The 21,883-nt window shown below is 38.4% G+C and overlaps 1 protein-coding gene across 10 annotated transcripts in view; it reads left to right on the top strand.

Annotated features, from left to right (window-relative positions):
• The window catches only part of Esrrg (estrogen related receptor gamma), a 595,402-nt gene that overhangs the window by 53,134 nt on the left and 520,385 nt on the right, over positions 1-21,883 (top strand). The window lies entirely within an intron of this gene.

Genomic DNA, 21,883 nt, shown 5'->3' with positions numbered 1-21,883 from the left:
TCTGGTTAAACCTGTGTTTAGGCACTATTTAGATTCTAAGAACATTCAGGTGAAATAAAGGCTCAAGGAATTTGGGGGAGGTGGTGGATTTGTTTTCGAGGGTGGTCGTATTACCCTGGAAAGCATTTTAGATGCACAACGTGAATAGCTGTCAGATGGAGACCACAGACCGAACACTCTGAGGCTCTAAGTCAAATCTCAGCTTGTCCACTTTTGTAACTCCAAACAATCAAAGTCCGTGGCCCCTTTCTATCAATTTTTAATATGCAACAATACTTAGGTTTATAAGATTAATTTCTCTCAGATTAGTCTGATTGATAGCTGGATTGTGGTTTCTTAAGAGCTCGCTCCTTGAAACCCACAGCAGAGCTGCATTCCATTTAACTAGTGAATGTAAAAACGGGTAACCATGGATTCAGCCTCCACTAACTGCCAGAGCAGTGACTTGTTGTAAACAATACAAATGAGCCAGGAGAGCAGAGGCAACCAGACATGAAATGATTTTAATAGAAATTACGGTAAAAGGTCATGTGATTTGGTATCCGCTTCTGTTCAGTTTTAAAGGGGAAGTCTTTCTTTTCTGCCCCCCTCCTTCCCTCCTACTTATTCCCAACCAACCCAAGTAGGTATCTCCTTAAACTTGGCAGGTCCCACTCTGTGCTTCCATGGAGAAGGGTGGCCCATGTAATTCTGGGCAAAACATGGTGACTTGTGGATTTTCACTGGTAAGTACCTTTATTTTGGACATAGAAAGGAAGTCTGTGTATTTCAGGGCTTCTTTTATGGAAGGTCATTGCTAATTACATCACAGAAGTTCTCAGGCCTAGGTGTAAGAAGGTCATAGGTCATTTTGTTCCTTCTCTTTTAAATGGTATGACTGTCTTTCTTTTCCCTTCCTGAGTCTTTGGATTAATTTGTAACCTTGGTCTTTCTGAAAACTGTTATTTGCTTTAGAAACAACTTCTGCAACATGGTAATAAGCACATGTAGATGCTATGAGAAGGGCAGTGCTTAATCTTAGGATTTTCACCCACCCAGACCATTTCTGAGTTCTACAAGGACCAGGACTTAAAATAATGTTTGCATTTCTCTGGTGGAGATAGTTCTATATATGAAAATGATTGTATTCATACATATGTCGTCAACCAAGAAAAATGAACAAACTGAATCTGTTAGAGGCCTCAAAACCTCATGGTTTGTTGTACTGTCATTAGCCATTTTTAATCAGAGGAAAGGCAAGAAGAAAGTCTAGTAGTCAAAGTTGGGGGGGGGCGCTGGGGAGAACTTAGAAGCATAGCTGTGTCTTTGTCTAGATTTTTTTTTTTGGGGGTGTACCTATTTGGCACACAGTGAGAAATGAGGATGCTTAGAGTCATGGCCTCACACAAACAGGCATTTTAAGCAAAGGACTCTGTCTAGACATATTGTGTTCTAAGGTAAAACAGACCTGAACTGGTGTTTTGGGTTATATTTCCTTTCACTTGCAGATAACATACGTAATTGGAACAAAACCCCAAAAGGATGTATTTATATTTTACCTGCCTTGATACATAGATTCTTCTGAATGAATACCTAATTGTACGCATACAGATTTCACAGTGAGTGATAGAATTTGGGGTGTGTATTTTCCTATTAATTTCTTCACTAGGATAGAATCAATGAACACATGAAAAAATCTAAGGGCTATAATTTAGCAACTCAATAATATGAGTATCAATCCCCTCCAAACATTCAAAATTTTGTCTAGCAAATTCTTTGTTAAGTGTCAAGTGTTAACAGTACTTATGTTTGTAAGTTTTTAAAAAAATCTTTCTGGGGTTGGTCATGTGGCTTAGTTGTATAGGTATAGTGCTTGCTTAGCATGTGTGAAGCCCTGGGTTTGATCCCTCATGCGCGCGTGCGCGCGCGCGCGCACACACACACACACACACACACACACACACACACACACATTTTTGAGATGCTGGAGAACTTTTATACATGCTTAGACTGAAACATTCTTCAGAGTGTCATGGTTGAGGGTGTAGTCTCACGTCTTGTTTGCTATTCTAATACCAACTATGCCTCTCAAAAAGAGATGAAACTTGTGTCATTAATGCTGGGAGGGGAAAAAAATTTCAAACAGATGTGGGAACACCAAGCCCAAGTAAGGTTCTGAGTAAATTATAGTAAAACTATAGTTCTTTTTTTTGTCTTCATTCTCCAAACATAAGAGCAGGACTGAAAGTATCAACTCCAGGGAGGTTAGAAGCACAATCTTTCGTGATTCTGACTTGCTCTGGAGTCTTTGCTCTTGACCTAACCTAGGTCATAGTAGGCATAGTAATGCCCCCTCTCTGACCTTGCACATCCTCATCTGTAGATTGAGAATAATTATGTGTGTCAGTGGGTAGTCGAAATGGTTACATGATGTACTATGTAGAAAGTATTTAGCACCATGTCTTGCATAGTAAGTACTCAGTTTCACCCCCTCCTTAGCCACCTTAAGTTTGGTCCTTTCCTAGTGACATTTGTACACTGCAGTAATGTGTCATTGCTTTGGAGATGATGATTCAGTTTAAAGCATATCATGGTGCCTTATATAACATTTTATTACAACTCAGAAGTTATATATATATGTGTGTGTGTGTGTGTGTGTATGTGTATATATATATATATATATATATATATTCATTTTCCTGTAAATTACTTCTGTAAACTAAGATTTTTAAAAAAATTTATGATTTTTTGATATTGTGACTATTGAGACAATGTGCATTTTTATGTTTGATCTTTATAGTTGTGGGCAGAAGGATACTTAAAGGTGTAAGATATTCAAATTACACCAATCCTAAAAGCTTAAGACTTAGTGGTCTCAAAGATGATCATATGTAATAAAGAGCTGTAATAACAGGTTAGTAAGCATGAGGCTATATGCTACCCAAAAGAATATCTCCTGGGAATATTGCATGTAAGTTCACTTTGTCTTTTGACCTTTGCCCTTGACCTAAGGTCAAAGGTCTCATTTTCTCAATCCTCCCTCCCTAGTCCATCCCTTCCATTTTGTCATCCCTTCCCTTCCTCCCTCTTCTTCTCTTTCTGCTCCATGTCTCTCAGCTGCATTGCATTTTCTTTTTCTCTGTGAATCAGAGGGCTCAGGGAAGGGAAAAGAGGGACAGGAGACCCACAGTCTTTTGATGCCAGCTCTGGTTTTATAAATGGAAACTTTAAGAGGAGTCAGAAAAATCCGTTTTTCTTTCTCCTGCTATTGAACTGAGAGCCACATCTGAAGTGACCTGCAGACCCCAGGGAAGCCTTGCTCAGTAACTATTTGTTGATTCATTGATTAAACGGCATGGAGAGAAGGGGCATCAAGCACGGAGATTCCCTTAGTAGTGAAGGCTTTGAAACCCCGAGCTGCAGTGTGCAGTAGGATGGCTTCTCTGTGACCTTCCAACAACTAATCTCCTTTAAGAACTGAATCAAAGCAGTTAAGGGATTTTTGTCAGATGGATTTTGTCTACAGTTGGGTTTTTGGCAGTTGCATGTAGAAGGCAATACATTCTTCACAAAGATATGCATTTCTTTTTTTTCTCTCTCTCTTTCTTTCTCTCTTATTTTTCCAGAAAGGAATGAGGACAAGGTGCCAACAGAGATCTCTAGAGAGGGACTCTTGTTTATCCATGGTTCTGTGCAGGCAGGGACAGCTGCAAGGTAGATGCCTTTCTCACACTTCCAGCCAACCCCCTCCTTAGCCACCCTTGTCCAATGGTCCTGCCAACAAGTGTAGCAGCCCAGTAGGTGTACTCTAGAAACTGCTGTTCCCAAGATGGAGAAAAAGTCTGTGATCAGAAGCAATATCACGAATGGAGATGGGTCTCCAGAATCTATATTTATGCAAATCATAGCATGTAGGTTAGAGTTGGAAACATTTCATTTTAATAGATAAGTTGTCCAAAGTCATACAACCTGTGACTTGTAAAGCTGAGGCTCCAATTTGGAACTTCTGATTTTTAAGCTGGCACTTTTTGGAAAGCTCCTGTGTTCTAGGGCAATAGACTATGAAAGAAAGAGCTTATATCATGGGGGTTTAGGACATGGTGAGACTATTCTAAAAGGATTGCTGGAAACACTTAGCTAAATCTGGTTCAAATCCTGAAGCTATAATTTAGAAATTCTGAAGTCCTTAGGAAAGATACTTAACCATTTTGGACTGTTTTTTTTTTTTTTTGAAAACAGAGATTAAAATTTCTAATATCTACATTTTAGGTTTGTTACATGGATTAAATAAAATTACACATATACAGTGCCTAGTCCAATGCTTGACCCAAGATAATAAATACTATTATCAATCCCTTTCCCTTCTTGGGACTAGTGGTGGAGTCATGTATGAAAGAATGACAAGATAAAGGTTTACGTATGCATCTGGAATGGTGTAGCTCAATGGTTTTCAATAGTTTCTTCTGGTTTAGCACATACAGAAGATGTTTATAGAGAATCATCCTACACATGGCACAGAATGAGTGGACACATAATAAAACCATCTTTGCCCCTTCTTCAGATATTAACACTGGAGATTTTTCAAAGCCCTGTTGTGCTTTTGCAACTATAGGCATAAGTTAATCTATATGCAGGAGACTAGATGTTTGATATCATTTAATCTTTTTACTTTAAAAACAGTTTTTACTTTCCTTATTTAATGAACTTTTTTTTTAAAGAAAGCAAATAGTAGGTAGGGGTTGTAGCTTAGTGAGACACTGGGTTTGATTCTCAGCACCACATGAAACTATAAATAAATAAACAAAAATATATTGTGTCCATCTATATTTAAAAAAAAACTTAAAAAAAGCATGTAGCTCACTAAGTTACATTTTCATCCCAGTTTTACAATTGAAGAAATGAGTTATGTAGTTTCCCTAAATTATTTCCCTGAGAAACATGGCGACATGTGGCAGATGAAAGTGGTTTTCTGGATTTTGACACCCCCAGAGATGGCTTCTTCTCTTTACTGTGGTGACCTTTTCTAATTAGTGTGATTGCCACCTAATCAACTGAGGGACAGAGATATGAATGAAAAAGAATGACACCTGTGTATGTAGTGAGGCCTGCTGGCCTATTGCCTTCAAGTCTATAGTGCCATCATTTGGTCTCCATGGATGATGTGAGGGCTATGGTTTGCACCATTTCTAATTTTCATAGAACGCAGGCTGGGCCAAGGAGAGAATATAGTACCTTCTTGTGCTTCACCCTCCTGGGGTCCACCAGACGCTATGGCTCCTTCCCCAGACAGTTGCCTGCTGTTCCCATGATGTGACCGACTGGCACTGGGTTGTGGAGCAGATGGAATTCCCTTCTAAGAGGTACTTCCTGCTCTGCTTGTTTTGAAGATGTGGGTTTGGTAAGTACAGGGGACCAGGGAAAGAGAGGAGATACTAAACCCTTGTATGAGAAATGAGATGCAATGCAAGGCAGAGGGGAAAGAGGTCTGGAAAGTTCTCATAATTTTCAAGGTTAATGTCAAGGTCAGACTGCCTTCGTAAGTCAGTTTAAACATTATACCTGAAATTAGACCAGTAGTCACTTTTTTCTTGGAGAAAGAACTGGAAAACTCCCAGTTACCATTTTTTTTTTTAAGGTTTATTATTGGAGGTGATGAGGAGGGATTATAAAAAGGAAAAAATCATGGATTTTCACCTTTTCCTTTGGAAGGTCATGGAATCATAATACCAGATTTGAGTAAAGCTGCCTGAGCATAACTGTATTTTGTTGCTGAAACAATTGTTTTCTTATTGCTTTCACTGAACTAACATGCAAAATGAACTCCCTTCTGTTTCTCTAAATGTGTGTCTTCTAATAACACATGATATTTGTGTTGTGAAAGTTTACGAAGACATAAATTATCATTTTTCTTTTACAGTTGAGTTAACTTAGCAAGATTAAGTGGCTTGTTCAGAGTGAGACAGCTTATTGGAAAAAAAAAGCAGAATACTAGATATTAGATCTTCTGTCATTTAGATCCATCTCTTAGAAATCCTAGTTTTGGAAAAAAGTTGATGCAGATAGGATTGAAGATTGAGTGTGAAGAAAGTTGGGAAGGTAGAAGATAGTCTCAGTATGTTAGAAGAAAGAACTGGTAAGGCCATTTTGTGTGTGTGTGTGTGTGTGTTGATATGGTATCCATGGCAACAAGATGACGCAAAAGTTCTGACTTCCTCCTTAATTGAAAAATGATGACCAAAGAGGCAGGGAATGGACTAGTGTCCCATGAAGGCTTACATAGGAGTCCATTCACCTCTCCCCACTTAGGTCTCAGGCTTCCCCTTCATTACAAGTTAGCACAATTGAGTGGAAGATGGAGTTGAGGGAGCTCGAAACAAAAGAGAAATGACCTTGTACTTGCAAGTCTGAGTCCTGTGTTTTTCTGTAGTCCCTCCCACTTTCCCATGTAATAGGAGAGTAATCCCTGTCAGTAACATCATCTTAGAAAGACGGGGACAACTTAATGAGATCCAGTGTGTATGTAGAAGGTGCAAGATTCTTTCATCAAAGCAACTAATACCCTTAAGGAAAAAATGCATTGGACTAATGCTTAGCTAAAATATGGATGCTTTTTTTTCCTTCCTTTGGAATAAAACCTTTTTAGTCATGTGGATGTCATAAGGTGAAATGAATGTGCATTCTCTTTGATACACTTTATTTTATTAATATCAGGTAAATAAGATCCTAATACAGTTCTGTGTATTAAGGTGAATTTCTTGATCTGGCTTAATTCTAAGACTATGATAAAGAAATTTCCTTTTTTGATAATGGCTCTGAAATCTTCAAGTTGATCTGGCATAGTCAGCATTTGACTATAGATTCCCGGTAGAAAGTCCATTCTAGCTATCGTTAATGCCTCAAAAGTACAGTATGTTACTGGCAGACAGAACCAACTGATGTCATAGAGATGTCAACTCTTTACCCTCAAACCATCATTAACCAGGAGGAGATGCCACCTAATATTTCAGTATTATTTTTAGAATGTCAAACAATTATCATGTATACAACAAATATATTCAGTGAAAGGATACATGCTTTAAGCAAAGTGTATCTTCCTTTGGTCTACTTCAATGTTGTTTGTACGCTAGAGGTTTGCTCTGTATTTCCCTCCGTTGGATTATTTAATAATCAATTTAATTTTAGTAAAGTTTCACTTTAATAGTCCTAGAAATTAGAAAGAAAATATTGCCTACATTCATTTGCTATGTTCCACAGACACAGTACACAGCAAAGGTAAAAGATAAAGGATCAATTCTTATGGATCTCATAGTTCCAAGCTTTTAAGGCTGTATTATAGAAACTTTGTAATTATTGTGGGTAATCTTGCAGAAAATTAAATGTTGAGTTTGCATATATGAAGAAGTTTGGACTGTTTTGCTCACCATAGCTTGTTAGTACTGAGCACCTCACTGTCCCTGTCAGACTTGGGGTTTCGCTTTACTGCTAGTAAAATGCTATTTGTAGCATAAATGAAATCCTCAGTGGGGGTGTATCATCTTATGCTTGAGATGTATTTTAGAGAACTTATATCTATAGTTTACTTGCTTGTTTCAAATTGATTCTAGACGAGTAGTTCTCAGCTAGGGGTAATTTTTGCCCTCTAAGGCACATTTGGCAATATCTTGACATATTTTGGATTATTATGCCTAGCAAGAGGGATTGTTGGCATGCAATGAGTGGGGCTCAGGGTTGTTGCTAAATCATACTGTTCACAGGGTGCACACCCCTCCACACATACAAGGAATTGTCTAGTCTGAAATATACAGTGTCAAAACTGAAAAGTCCCACTCTAGACACTTGCAAAATCTAAATGGTAAGAGATAAAATAGGTCATTGTTAGCTTCAGATTTTTAGAATGGATGGTTTTGTGGAAAGAATTTTCCTTGGGACAGAGAATAGAGGTGAAAAGTACATGTTACCTAGCCACATTCTCATTTAAAAAATTTTAAATTGTATTAGTGTATTGTGGCTAACTGGGTCTTGTAACAACTACCATCACTACTTTTATCAAAAGACATGACTTAGAGTTCACTAAATGTATCAGGCACCATTTAGTGTCTCTGTTCATTTATCAATTCAGTTAATCCTGAAAGCAACTTCACTTTGGAGGTACAATGACTATGTTCTTCAATCCTGGAGCCTGTAGGAATATAGCGATCTAGTAGGAAGTGTAAGGAATAGGGTAGTGAGAACAGAATACTTGGAAATAGGGGCCCATATTTTTCTAAGTGACCCTGGATGCTAAAGCTTTTATTCCATGGTGCTAGCACTAAAAAAGTGCTTCTCTGGTAAACTAGATCGCCCTCATAAAACAGGTTTATATTTGCTTCTAGAAAGAGAAAGAAAGGTTAAAAAAAAAAAGATGATGTGACTTTCTGCTTGCTAGTTCTGCACCTGGTCCTGTGCCTGTCTGTCTCTTCCTTTGCAGTGACCATTCTTGACTGAAGTGGCCTTTGGGTTGTGTATAAATGACAAAGTGCTCATTGCACCCCAGCCTAATCATAAAGTGGCTATTCCTATTTGTGGTTGTCACCTTCTAATCAACTGTCCTCTGAGTCTTACTCCAAGTTTGCAGAAGGGAGATGAGCATCTCCCTTTACTTACTTACTTAGTGGTGCTGGGAATTAAACTAGGCCTCCTGCAAGGCTGGCCAGCATTTACCACTGAGCTACATCCCTAGGGAGGGTCTTCCTTTAAAAATGTCATCATCAGGGTGGGTTCAACCCACCTAAATCTCATGTTTGAGAAAAAAAAATCTGTAAAATTTCTCTGAGCATGCTTCATGGGAGATTCTCTAAGAATGCATTTAACAATGGAATTTTCTCTGGAAATGCCACATCAGAAATCATATTCCCAGTGGGCATTTCTGTGGGAATTGGGAAGCTAGCTCTATTTGCTGCTTTCACACCTCCTGAGGGTTTTGGGTCTGGGAATTTGGTTTGTCATAGCTAGACATTTTACCTTTGCCCAACTGTTCTTTTATATTAAACCTAAGTTGCCATCAAAAACCGGAAAGGAAAACATCACAAATCACTAGAAATATATCAGCATTCTGAGCAGCAGAATTTATGGGGCACTAATGGATATCCTTGGCTATTTATCTTTCTGGTGGCTATTGAAACACCTCTGCCTTTTTCTTAATGTAAAAGGGCTTCCTGTCTGGGAGCTGTAGAGTCCCCATGCCCTGTGCTGCAGTGTGTGTGTGTGTGTGGGGGGGGGCATGGCATTCCAGTGCTTGTTTTCTTTGCTGGGATGGTGGGGGAGAGTTAATTTCTTGCTCTCTTCTTCTTCTTCTTCTTTTTTTGTTTCTTTTCCTTCTTCATTAAAAACCCAAAGTAAAAAGCAGATATATTCAGGTATGGGGTATCTAGACTGAGTCTGGCATGACTGGGATGGGGCAGAGAGTGGCTCAGTCCACATGTGTTCCATTTCATCTGATTAAAGAATAGTTATCATTTATTTATTCATAGCAGGCTTTTCTGTGTCTAATGGGTGATCTCTGTGTGCAATTTGTATAGTCAATTTTATTCATCAAGTTCAAATAAACTTTATAAGGAATACCCATGCTTTGGGGAGAACTTCTAATATTTTGTACATATTTGTTTGGCGCTTTCTCAATCTCCTGGCTTCGTTCACTCTTGTCTGCTGTGGAAGACCTGGAACACAGGAGAATTACACCTATCCAGGAGGGACGGCAGCTTCTCTGCAACTTCTCACCACGAAGATCTGAGGTTCCATTTGAGAGAGAGGGAGAGATCTGGGTTCTAGGCTACTTCTTTTTTATAATTTTTAAATACATTTATTTTATTTTTAGGTGGTGCTGAGGATTGAACACAGCACCTTGCTCGTGCTAGGCAAGTACTCCACCATTGAGCCACAACCCCAGCTATTTCCTAGCTTGTGACCTTGAATCAAATTATTTGACACTGCTCAGACTGGGTTTACACAGCTGTAAACTGCATCAAATTATCTACCTAGAATAAGGTATACTATTCTTGCTGGCGTCACCTTTCAACCAAAAATGTCATGCATCATTACTACTTGGCTATAGCTCTTAGCAAAGATTAAATGGTATAAAATATAAGAAGCACAGAGAGGATTTAGTGGTTGTTCTGGGGTCGTATGTACTTACTGCTAGAGTCCTGAGAAACCTGACTTCACCCTTTTCCCTTCTAAAGCAAGGGTTCTGGTAACAACAAATTTGCATTGCCTCTACCCTCCTTCAAGTACAGATTCCAGGCCTGCTCACCAATGCTTCGAATATGCCTCTGGAGGGTGGGATCTGCTCCCTTGTATTTTTAGAAATGCCTCCAGTAACTCGTATTGTTCAGCTGGTCATTGAGACCAACCAACAGTCTCCTTTCCCTATGATGTTCTTGATCTCCTGAGCTATAGACTGGAATCTAGAAAATTCTAGCTCCTCTACTTGAAGAATCTTCTTACCCTGGTGGAGTCGGTCTATGAGCCTGTTAACTCACTATCCCACTTTATAAGCATTGCTTTTTATGGTAGGCCCCATGTGGTTGTGTAACCTAAATGATGTGATAATGAGGAGGGACTAAAGGTCACAGGATTGTTAACATGTGTGAGGAGATTGTAGGCTTAGCCTATCAGGTGAGGGAGAGGTTAGTGCACCAACTGTATCCACACTTCAAAGTGTATCGCTGGTTTGCTGCGCTAACTTAATTATCTGTGCTATTGATATCTTTGAGGGACATATCTATACCCTGGATACAGTTACTTCACAGTAGGAGATAGCAGGAGGTGGCTTGTTCGCTTGCCAACTTCCTAAAATGCTTTTTAGAGTCAGCTGGGTTGCTTAGTCCTCTCTTGCTCTTGGATTAAATATAAAAATAACTATGTAAAGCATATCAACCCTCTTTTCCCTGTCTGCTGAAACTGCAATCTCCTATGCTTTTTCTAGAACCCATTAAAGAGGGAGGAGGAGAGGAGGGGGTAACAATATCCAAAAACCCCAAAGCTCCAGATCAGATATTCTCTCAGAACCAATCCTGCAGTTAGATCTCAACTGAGGTAGAAAATAGCTGGTCACACTGGTACCTACCAGAGTTCCTTTTTGATTATTGAAGGGTTGAGGAAGTAGCCTGAACCTTATCCTTATTCTCAGGGTTCTTCCTTCTCTCTGTAGCCATATTAGTTTTATTGACATCTCCTCCGGAAGCCTAGAAGGGAAAGAAATACAACCCAAACCAGGTGATGTTTTCATTTCTAAGCCATAAAAGTGTTTGATGTTAAGAAACATTTGAAACTATAGACTGAAGAGAGGTATTTGTCTCTACCCAGTTTTCACCGATCCTAACCAGCCTTGTTCCTGTTTCCACAAAAACAGTAACTCGGGCTGCAGAGTTACTGCATTCTCCATAGAGAAGGGCTCCCATCTCTGACGTTTTGTCTTTGAGTTTTAGCTCAGAACAGGTTTACTTTGCCAGGCATTTCTTCACCTCCTCACAGACAGTACTTTGTGTTTGTGTACCTGAGCAGTGGGCAGTATTTTGGAGCAATTGACTCTATGGACTTTTCTGTTAGTGGGATGATCTGGAATGCAAAGAGAAAGGGTTATCCAAACCTCTCACTGCACTGAAATTGAATACAGTGCCCTGTTCTTTGACACCCAAATGTGTGACCTGCTGTTGAAAAGCTACAATATTTAATAGAGACCAGGAGAGAAATTTCAGCTTTTCATCCTTCTCACTCTTATAAAGTCTCTCTCATAGTTTGCCATAGCTTTCCAAACATAGTCATTTTAATGATGAAAATGCTGTGGAAGAGAGTGCTGGGGCGTCACGCAAAACCAGCTTCGGCATCCTGCGTGACATTCCAAATATTAATACAAATAGAATTAATTCCCACGCCAGGGGTGTCTTGGGGAATCCATTTTAAGTTGGCACTTAACTTTGGTTCGAGATTTCCCCGTGACTGCCCATGTTGAAAAATGTTTGCTAAACAAGACAGTGCGGGGCCGCCCTCAATCTATAAATTCACTCCAACTAATTCGTTAACTAACACTTGATTTTAACTAGAAGCAAACTGAGTTACAGAGTAGGTGGCTGCTTCATGTCCTTGGTGAGCGGTGAGATTGCTACAGATGTTTTAGCTGCCTGTCATTCCTAATTTAACTCATTTGTTTTACTTGGGGGAAAAAACAAAGCTGATATACTTATCATTAGTGGATTGTTTAATTGCATAATTTCCTAGTTCATTTCTAAGTTCATTAAAAACTCTGTTTTGAATATATCTGGTTTGTAGACATAGTGTAGAGGTGTGGATTGCTTGTTATGTTGCATTAAATTCAGATTGTGGCAATGCATAGGCTTGACAAAAGTAAGACTTTTGGTGTCTAGTTCTCCCCTGGCCTTGTCTTTCTATTTCTTCACAGTGAATTTAATAAAGAAACTATCTTGGAGTAATAATTCCTACAAGCCCTGGACATTCCTTTGGGGGAAGAGGACTGACCTTTCCCTGTTTTTAATAAAACCTCTGTGAATTTGGGCTTGCCTCTTCTATGGTCCAGTGCAACTGTCTTTTTATTCCACATTTAAGGGTGAGGTGAGCCTTTCTTCCTCTGATTTGGAAGCTCAAAAGTGGTCCAGGGAGAGATGGCTCCTTTGAGGTTTGTATTATTCATGCTGCTCATTTAGTACTTATTTACATGCATTTAGCTATCTGGGTTTATATTATCTCCTTTTTGGGGTGGATGGTTAGATTTGGATATTTGTGATTCAGTACCTCACTTATTTCTAAAAACAAAAAAAAGTAATTGGGAAATAGTGCTTTTATAATATGGGGTTGAACTGTGGCTCTGGTGTTTGGCAGGCTTTTTTATCCTAACTGTGACACTAGCAATTTTAAAAGCTTCATTTTTTGTCTTTGTCTTGAACAAGGAACATTTTACACATTATTAAGTCTTGAAAATCCCACTGGATAGATAATTTGGAATGAAAGGACTTAAGACTTTTCGGGGGTAAAGAAGGAACAAATCCATAAGATCCCTCATGATTATTCTTTATGGTCACTAAAAATATTTAGCATACTAAATAAAAAGATAATCCATGAAAGTTGGATATATTTTGAAATAAAATAATGGATATAAAGTCATCTTTTCTAAGGGATGTCTTTTCTACAGTCACAAGAAGACTACTGTAAATTTGTTTAGATTGCTCAGACACCAGGCATACTCGGAAGCATTTATTCCCTGGTGTTTATCTGTCTCTGTATCTAGTGTTCAATGTCGTTTTGATTTTATAACTCAAAGTTCATTCTTTTCTCTTGGGTCCTAGCATATTCCCCGAGAAATGGAGTAATTCAGATGCTTGAAAAGACAAAAAAAAAAAAAAATCTCTGGATAAACTTAATCTAATGTATATAGCACAGAGAACAAGTTTCTATTAAGTCCTCATAAACAGCGTTAGGATAGCTTTAACCATGAACATGGTCCCAACCCATTGCTCTTCACCTACCTAATGCTATAGTTTCTGACCTGGGTTTATTCTGCATCATTTTTCTTTAGCTCTCTTCATTTAATATACAAATATGAGAATCAAGTAAATGATGGAAACATTAACAAGTTCAGAGGAAAGGGGGAATCACTGGACTCATAAAATCTTTAAGTGAATCTACATTATCTTCCAAATTAAATATAACTTTGCAAAGACATTTGCTGCCCTTCACAATATGACCTAATCATCATTTGCTAGCATTCTTTTCCACTTCAGGCGTGCATTTCACATTGCCTTCTCAGGGATTGGATGGCTGTCAGAAACACATAGTCTTTTTAAAAAAAGTATTCTTTACTATAAAAAACACAGAGAAAGCCACATGAGCCAAATGTATAACCTGACATTTTATATGTTCACTTATTATACTGTAAAAATATTGCATAATATATCCATATATATGTGTACTGTGTATACATTGTATACCAGCCAGAGTAAAAAATAGAATTTTGGCATGTCTGGATCTCGTCCGTGCCTTACCCAACTACAGATCTTTGTACCGCCTTATAAGTCACCATTAGTCTACTGTAGGAATCAATTCCTTACATTTTTACTTATTTATTTATTTTTCTGTGGTGCTGAGGATTGAACCTAGGGCCTTGTGCAAGCACTCTATCAACTGAACTATATTCCCAGCCCTCCTTACATTTTAAAAATACAGTTATCATCCACTGTGCAAACCCAAACACCAGAATCTAGTCTTGCCCACATAAGAAAGCTGAAATTTTTAAACTATCTTTAATCTGTAAATTCCTCCTTAATTTCGTGCATGTCCTTATAATTTATTTATTGAGGAAACAGGCCATTTCCTAGGTGGAGTTTCCTTGAGCCTGTGTTGTGTGGACGACCCACGGTGCAGTTCACGATGTTCCTCTGCCCCCTGCATTTCCTGAGAATTGGCAGCTGGATCACACTTGGACTTGTTTGATTCTTTTGGCAAAACTGTAGTTGGTAGTTGGCAAGGCTACAATCATTATTGAAGCTCAGATTGTCCCACTTTAGCCAGTGGGAACCTCTGCAAGTTGATTCTTGATTCCTTTTGTCATCACCTTAAAAGCCTTTGATAGCTTTCCTCCTACATGGTAATGTAAGACATTCATTCAGGTGCGTCTTGTATACCTCCTGTCATAGACCTAGAATTTGCTGTTTTTTTTTTTTTTTTTGACAAGTCCTGGCTGTTGTAGGTGAGAAATGTGGTGTAAAGGCCACAGTATGGGTGCTGGGGATGTTCATTGGTATGGGATTGGTCCTTATTTCTTACCTTTTTGAAAATGACAGGATTGGGAGGTTTTATATATAAAGATATGAATATGTATATGCATACATATAAGTACATTTATTTTATTACAAGTCTTATGAATTTTGAATTTGTATCAATACCCAAGTTCACATTTGTGATTGTGGTTTTATTTAACTTTTTCTCCTTTACATTTATGTATTCTTCTTTCCCCAAGCATCCTGACTCTCAAGAGCACAGGGATTAATAGAATTAGGATATCCCAAAATTACTCATTTGTTTTATCACATAGTTTACACACAATAGTCTCAGGAGAACTATACTCATGCTGGTAGTAATGTACTTATTGAAAACATTAAAGCTTTTTTTTTAAAAAAATATATGGTTTCTTCCCGCCCTCATTTTAATATAGTGCTATATCTATATGGCCATTAGATACTACTCTCTACCTCTTAGCCTCCTTTTAGTCTTACATCTACAGGTAGATATATAATTAATATTTACCACCCATTCTTATGGTGATAGTCTCTGTAATCATTTTTGATTGTCTAAAATATGGTCCTCAGAAAGGACTCTTAGGAACAATAGGAGATTTTGCCTATATCTATGCCATTTTTTTTTGAGCTCTTCCTACTTGCAAGTCAGTTTTGCTGGATATAAAATCACTCTCTCTCCTCCAGAAAGAGCAAGCTACTCCATTTTCTTCTAAAGCAAATGCTTTAGAAAATCTAATTTATATTTTCTTTATGCCATTAGCCATGTATTATTATTATTTCCTCTGTAAATTGAACCCAGGGGTGCTCTTCCACTAATCTACATCCTCAGCCATTTTAATTTTTTTTTTTTTTAAATTTTGAGATAGGGTCTTGCTAAATTGCCTAGACTGGCCTTGAACTGTCAATTCTCCTGCCTCAGCTTCCCGAGTAGCTGGGATTACAGATGTACACCCTGAACCTGGCAAGTCATGAATTCTTTTGGCTTAGGAAAAGAATTTTACTAGAATATGTTTTGCTATTGGTCTTTTTGGGTCAATATTCTCGGGTGCATGGTGTAATTTTTCAATGTGTCATTTCAATTTTTTTTGTATATCAGTGAATTTCCTTGAATTATAGTTATTAGTATTCGTTATGTTCCCTAGCTTGTGTTTCTTCTTTAAAAGCTCTTGTTATCCATGTGTTCATTTTTTTTAACCTGTCTTCATGATTTGTCTTTCTCTTAAATCTGCCTTCTTTCTTCATTTCTTTTTGATTATTGAGCTTTCTTCCTTTTTGCCTTTTTAATGTTTATGAAGAGAAAATCTGTTCTGCTTATGTGTTTCTAGGTTAGTTACCATTTCTGAAATTTTATTTTTTCTTTTATTTCTGATTCCTTTTTCAGTCCTGTCACTATATTTATGAGCTTTTCTGATGTGACGCTAGTGTGCTTTTATATTTTTTATCATTTCTTAATGTCTTAAAGCTTCTTTTGAAATGATAGTGTATAGTTTTGATCTGTTTTGTGGGAATGTCTTTCTGTTGTGTTTTTATTGTCTCTAGGGATGCTCTTCTGCTCCTTTTTCCAGTTTGTAATTGTAATAACTTTGTGGGACTTGACCTTGACCTTGATACTTTTCTGTTATTTTTATGTGAAATTAATTTTTCTGGCCTTTTGAAATGAGATATGGTTCAGGAAATCTTACTAACTTTACAGGCCTTCTGTGTGTGTGTTGTGTGTGTGTGTGTGTGTGTGTGTGTGTGTGTGTGTGTGTGTGTGTGTTGTGTTAAAAGATTTCGTAGATTGGCTTTCTGGAACCCCTGGGCATTTCCCCTTCCCCTATTTAATCAAGAGCTTCTCTTTGTTTCAACTTTCATATTCCAGGTGACTCAGGTTTGATGCCACTTTTGCAATTTTTTAGGGCTGGCTTACACTGTAGGGAGCCCTGGTGACTTGATAGTTCATGGGAGCTAACCTGCCCCATTTCTCTTAGACCCCTTACCAAGTACCCCCTGTACCAAGTACCCCCAAGTGTCTGTACTAAGGTGTTAAGAACCCCTCCTAATTAGAGCTATTGTTTCTCCTTGATCCAGGTCACTTGCCATTTGAATGCTGTTGGCTATTTTTAGGTTCTCTTATCCTCAGGTCCATAGATGCCATGCTGTTATTTTCTTCTTCCCATGCAGGATTTCTAGGTGTTGGTTATTTGTCCCATTAACTTGTATTTGGGGTTCAAGAATAAATTTAGTCTTCTAGTTTTCTTGTAAATGTTGTCCTTGGTTTTGGGGTTTTGTTATCTAGTTGCTTTATTTATACGGTAGCTGAAAGTCTGAAAAAGTATGCTTCCATTGCTACCAACATCTAACGAGAATTTTTTACCCCCAGAGTGTCTTAAGCAGTGTCCTTTATGGTGAATGGAACACATCAGAAAAATAGCAGCCCAGGTAAAGGGATGCACCCTGGTCCAGCAGAAGGCTTTTCTACTGGTCTTATGAACAGGATCTCAGTGGCACCCTGTTCTAGACAATTAGTCACTCCAGAAAATGAAAAGCCTTAAATGGGTTTGGTTTGTTTGGGTATAAATTCGATTTCTTTCCTTTAATAAACATGAATTTCTATTTATATCTAGTCTTCTGCTCAAAACAAATATGTTGGTGACCTATAAAAATAACCATAATAATAAAACATAAAATATAATTAATTATATCTGATCAAATGCATTAATCAAAGTGACTACTGCTGAAGCAAACACCCTAAAGGGAAGGGGAGAGAGAGAGAGAGAGAGCGAGCGAGCTTGAGATTGAGATTGATTGAGATTCATTCTCAAGGAAAGAATTTTAGTTTTGTCTTATACTGTCTTATACTGTTTCCACAAACATTCCAATAGCCAGTGTTAAGTCATGCAGACCTATTGGCTATTGGACAGCAAGGAATTTGGGAGGGTAGTGTGATGGTGTGCCCATAAAGGGGAAAAGGAGATAGGGTTTGGAAAGTTCATGATTTGCTATGGTGAGGAAATGGGACAAAAGAAGGATAAAGAATACTTTACTAGAGGAGAAAGAGATAGAAATGAATTGTGTGAAGACCAGGCATATGGGAAACCAAATGCTGGATTTGGAAAACTGAAAGAAATTTTGGTATGAACTCAGATGAGGTCTGAAAAGGAGGCAGAGGAGGTCTCAGAAAAAGGGCCTTGCATATTCATTAAGGATTCTAAGCCTTATTCTGCATTAAGCAAAGGGCATATTGGTGATTTATAGGAAAGGGACTGGCATAATCAGACTTGTGGCTTTGGAACAGAATTTTGGCCCCTAGCTATTATGGGCCATGTTTCTGAAACGGAAGAAAAATCCCATTCTAAAGTCTTTCTGACTACACACCTAGTCACCTGAACCCAGGAAGAACTGGGTTCACCTCTGGTGGTGCCCATCTCAGTCATACTTACATGGTAGATTTCCACTAATGTGCTACAATTGCAACCGGAGTCAGTAGTGACTTCTATAAATTCAGACTGGAAATGTAATTTCAGATCTCCCAGGCCCTGTGTTGTTTCAGTGATATTATAATCAATGATTGTAGGTCCCTTCGAAGCTCATAAAGTGACCTCTTTTGACATTGATTTCTCATCTATTTTTTCCCCTGACCTTTCTTCGCCTCCTATGTCTCTTTATTTGCTAAGGCATGATATTTTATTGCCATGCACTCTTATAATAACCACAGTAACCATACATTTACCTTTGTTCAGGTCATTACTACCTAAAAAGACACTGTTGTGGCAAGAACTAGTCCAAGGAGCTGGTATTGTAACCTTCTCCGGGAGAGACTGTTTGTTTTTTTCCATTAGAAGGTACTTGTGTGCTGTCAGGTATTTTCTTTTTTTTTTGCTTAGACTAGCATCTAAGAAGATTGTCACATATATTTTGTTCCTTATTTGGAGTAGATCCTCCTGAATGAGATAAGTTCTGAAAATGATAACAGATATTTTACCAGTCTTCCTATGAGTATTTCCAAGACATCTCTGCATCTTGGTAAAAGTCTGTGTGAGGTTAAATAGGAAGGTAAATGAAATGTGCATCTTCCTTAAAGAATGTGTGGTTTGTCTGGCCTTTATGCTCCTCCCAATATGACCTTTAGAAGAGAATATGATCAATAGTCTATTGGATGGTCTCTGGTCTAGCTGTCAGAGTCCAGAAGGAGGATGTTGAGAGATTTTGATGAAAAGGATCTGAAATGGCTAAGTGCAAACTTGGTAGGAAAATACTTACATTTTTCCAATAGTTTCTAGAAAGTTCTGAAGCACCTGATATATGATGGGCTTTTGCATTTTGGGCATCTGCTATCTTTGCCTAGCTCAACATTCCAGGGAGGGCTTTTCTTTTTTCTTTTTCCCAGAGCTCAAAACTGAACATGTCAGCAGTGAGCAGCCACCCAGCTTTGTAAAGAATGCCACGGCTGACAACTTCACAGCTGCTGAGGAACTGGATGAGCCTTTCTTATAAAACAGTACCATACACAAGAGCCATTGTGCCTTGGGACCCACCATGGAGTTTTCAAATGCCCTGATTCCTGGAAAAATGTGCCAACCCCTCCTTACCAGGTTGCCCAATGTCTGGTGATAACAACCATGACTAGAATCATCTCTTTGGTGGCTCTTGAAAGGACACAAAGGGTCTATTCTGTACTTTTTTTTTTTTTTTTTTAACACAGGCACACAGTCACCATATTTTGGGGATAAGATCAGTAATTTATTTGTCATACCACTCAAATTGTTTGGGGGAAAAAAGAACATTGGAAACACTTATAAAAATGTGAAATTAATATTTATTCTTGAATAATCTATAAGTGTCTCAAGACTAGAACAATCGTCATATAATTTTCTACAGAATTTTGAGTTTGTTTTTTGGAGACCACGTTAAGGTGTACAATTGTGATATGAAGAAGAAGGAATGAATGGAGGAAGATGAGAGAAAGGTACCTCTTGATCTCTGTGGGCATCTCATAGACAGAAGCTCTCTTAGTGATTAAGGGTCTTGTTGATGAACTCTGGCTAGAAGACACAAGATTCCTTAGCCAAATGCCCCAGATTACCTCTGAGAAACCACTTAAACAGTTCCTTTATTGTTAATTATCATCAAATGAAATTATAATCAGATGAAAATCCTCATTATCCTTCACCCTAGTAAGAGGGTAGAGAATGTACTCTTGGTAAGTCTAGAAATGTCACTCAAGACAAGAGGAGCTTATGGCTTGTTCAAAGGACTCTTGGTTATTTCATATAAAACACAATTAACCTACCTTGTTTTGAATACATATTTCTCTTTTTTATTATTTTGGAAAGAGAGGAAGCCAGATTGTGTAGCTTCCTAACATGAATATAATATGTGATTATATTCATGTTTGTTTGGAAGGATTTATAGATAGTCCTTTGACATTGATGCCTGCCGACCTCTGCGGATCTCCCCAGCATCTCTTGCAAGATGGCCTAGTGTATCTTTGGATATGTGGAGATCATTTTATGAACCAAACCTGGAAGCTGATCTACGTGGAATTATCTCTATTTGTTCTGTATCATTTCTTGCAAAGTTGCATAAATACTTCCTTCATAGTTCTAAAATTCAGTGTCAAAATCCAAGCTATGTATCCATTCTATACATTGAATTACTTCTGAGCAAATAATTTTTTTAAAGACTTTTCTTGGTCTTGCTGTTGTTATTTTGGTGCCTTTTTATAAGTGAGAAATAGGGCTCTTGATGGGTTAAGTTGTTTTTTGCATAAGGCCACTCAGTTGTGTAAAAGCCTGGTCAAGACATAAGCCAGGTAGTTTGTGTCTCAGGCCAACTCTTATTCCATATGGCTCATTTCTCTCTCACTACTTGGTACTGAATATAGTACAGTGATTGTTTCAGGAACATAAGTAAAGGATGGCCCGAGCCAGTGGGCATGCATTGACTCATGATCATTGCCCTTTTAGTTTGAGGCTCCAACAGATGGAAAATTATTTGGATGTTGCAGAAACAGCAAAAATAATGTTGGCGTCCGCTCAGCTTTTGCTTGGAGAAGCCCAAGAAGCTTGTTTCTTATAATTAGAAGGTGCGTGTGAATCAGAACAGTAGTACAGAGTCAGCCATGGTAAGCATTAACCGACTCACCTTTTAGATGTGACAAGTGAAGAAATCAGCCTAAGGTTGCCTGGAGCTTTCTTCAGGAAAATACCCGAAGGGAAACCCTTGAACATTCAAGCCAAGAATTATCAAATGACCCAGTCTTACTCCTTCTCCAGCCTACATTATCCACTCCTTTCTCTTGTCTCAGAACCACCTGAGGACATGGAACTGCTGACTTCAGCTTCCTGGCCACTGTCTTAAGTCTCAGATCCTGAAATAAGATAAAAAAAAAAAAAAAAAAAAACCTCTTTCATAAAACCTTTCTTCCATGATTTCATTTTTCCCTTGGTCAGCTCACATACACATACCTTAAAAAATTCTTCTTTCCACCTTGGATTCTGTCCTGTTTACTGACATTTTTCCCTCACATCTGGCTAACCTGAATGGCCAAAGTACTGTTCCTTGGTCAGGACAGTCACCTCAAAGGGCACAAGGACACAACTTTATTTTTTTTAAATCATTTTGAGCTCTCCAAAGGTCTTCTGATAGTGGCTGTAAATATTCAGAACCAAAGGACACGTGGAGTTAGGCCATGCCTGTCCTCAGACTTCCTGATTTTTAGTTTAGTGCTTTATTTTGGTGGAAGTCTATCGCTATGACCATTGATAAATAAAACCATCAAGTAAAAGGCAGGGGACTGATAGAACAAAGGGAGAGAGATAATGAAAACAGTCCATATCTCAGTTTGGATAGTGGATGGACCACTGCCTCCTCCCCTCCAGATCTTGTTCTTCCAACCATGGGGACAGTCTGAGAGTGTTGGTTATGGGAGGTTGGCATTTCCTAGATTGACATCCAGTTGTCTGTCCCTCTGTGGAGCTTCTTTTGAACAGGAGGAGATGCTTGGCATCCCTGCCAGCAGCCTCCAGGTAAGGGATCATTCAAATGCAGTCTGTCTGGCTCCTTGGCTGTTCAAACTTGAGTTGTCCCCAAATAACCCAAGATCTCAGATGATGAAGCTGCACAGGTTATGTGGT

This window comes from Ictidomys tridecemlineatus, chromosome 10 (genome assembly GCF_052094955.1).
Source record: "Ictidomys tridecemlineatus isolate mIctTri1 chromosome 10, mIctTri1.hap1, whole genome shotgun sequence".
In the NCBI taxonomy this organism is placed as follows: domain Eukaryota; kingdom Metazoa; phylum Chordata; class Mammalia; order Rodentia; family Sciuridae; genus Ictidomys; species Ictidomys tridecemlineatus.
Note: the sequence above shows the minus strand (reverse complement) of the source record. Positions and strands in the feature narration are given on the sequence as shown.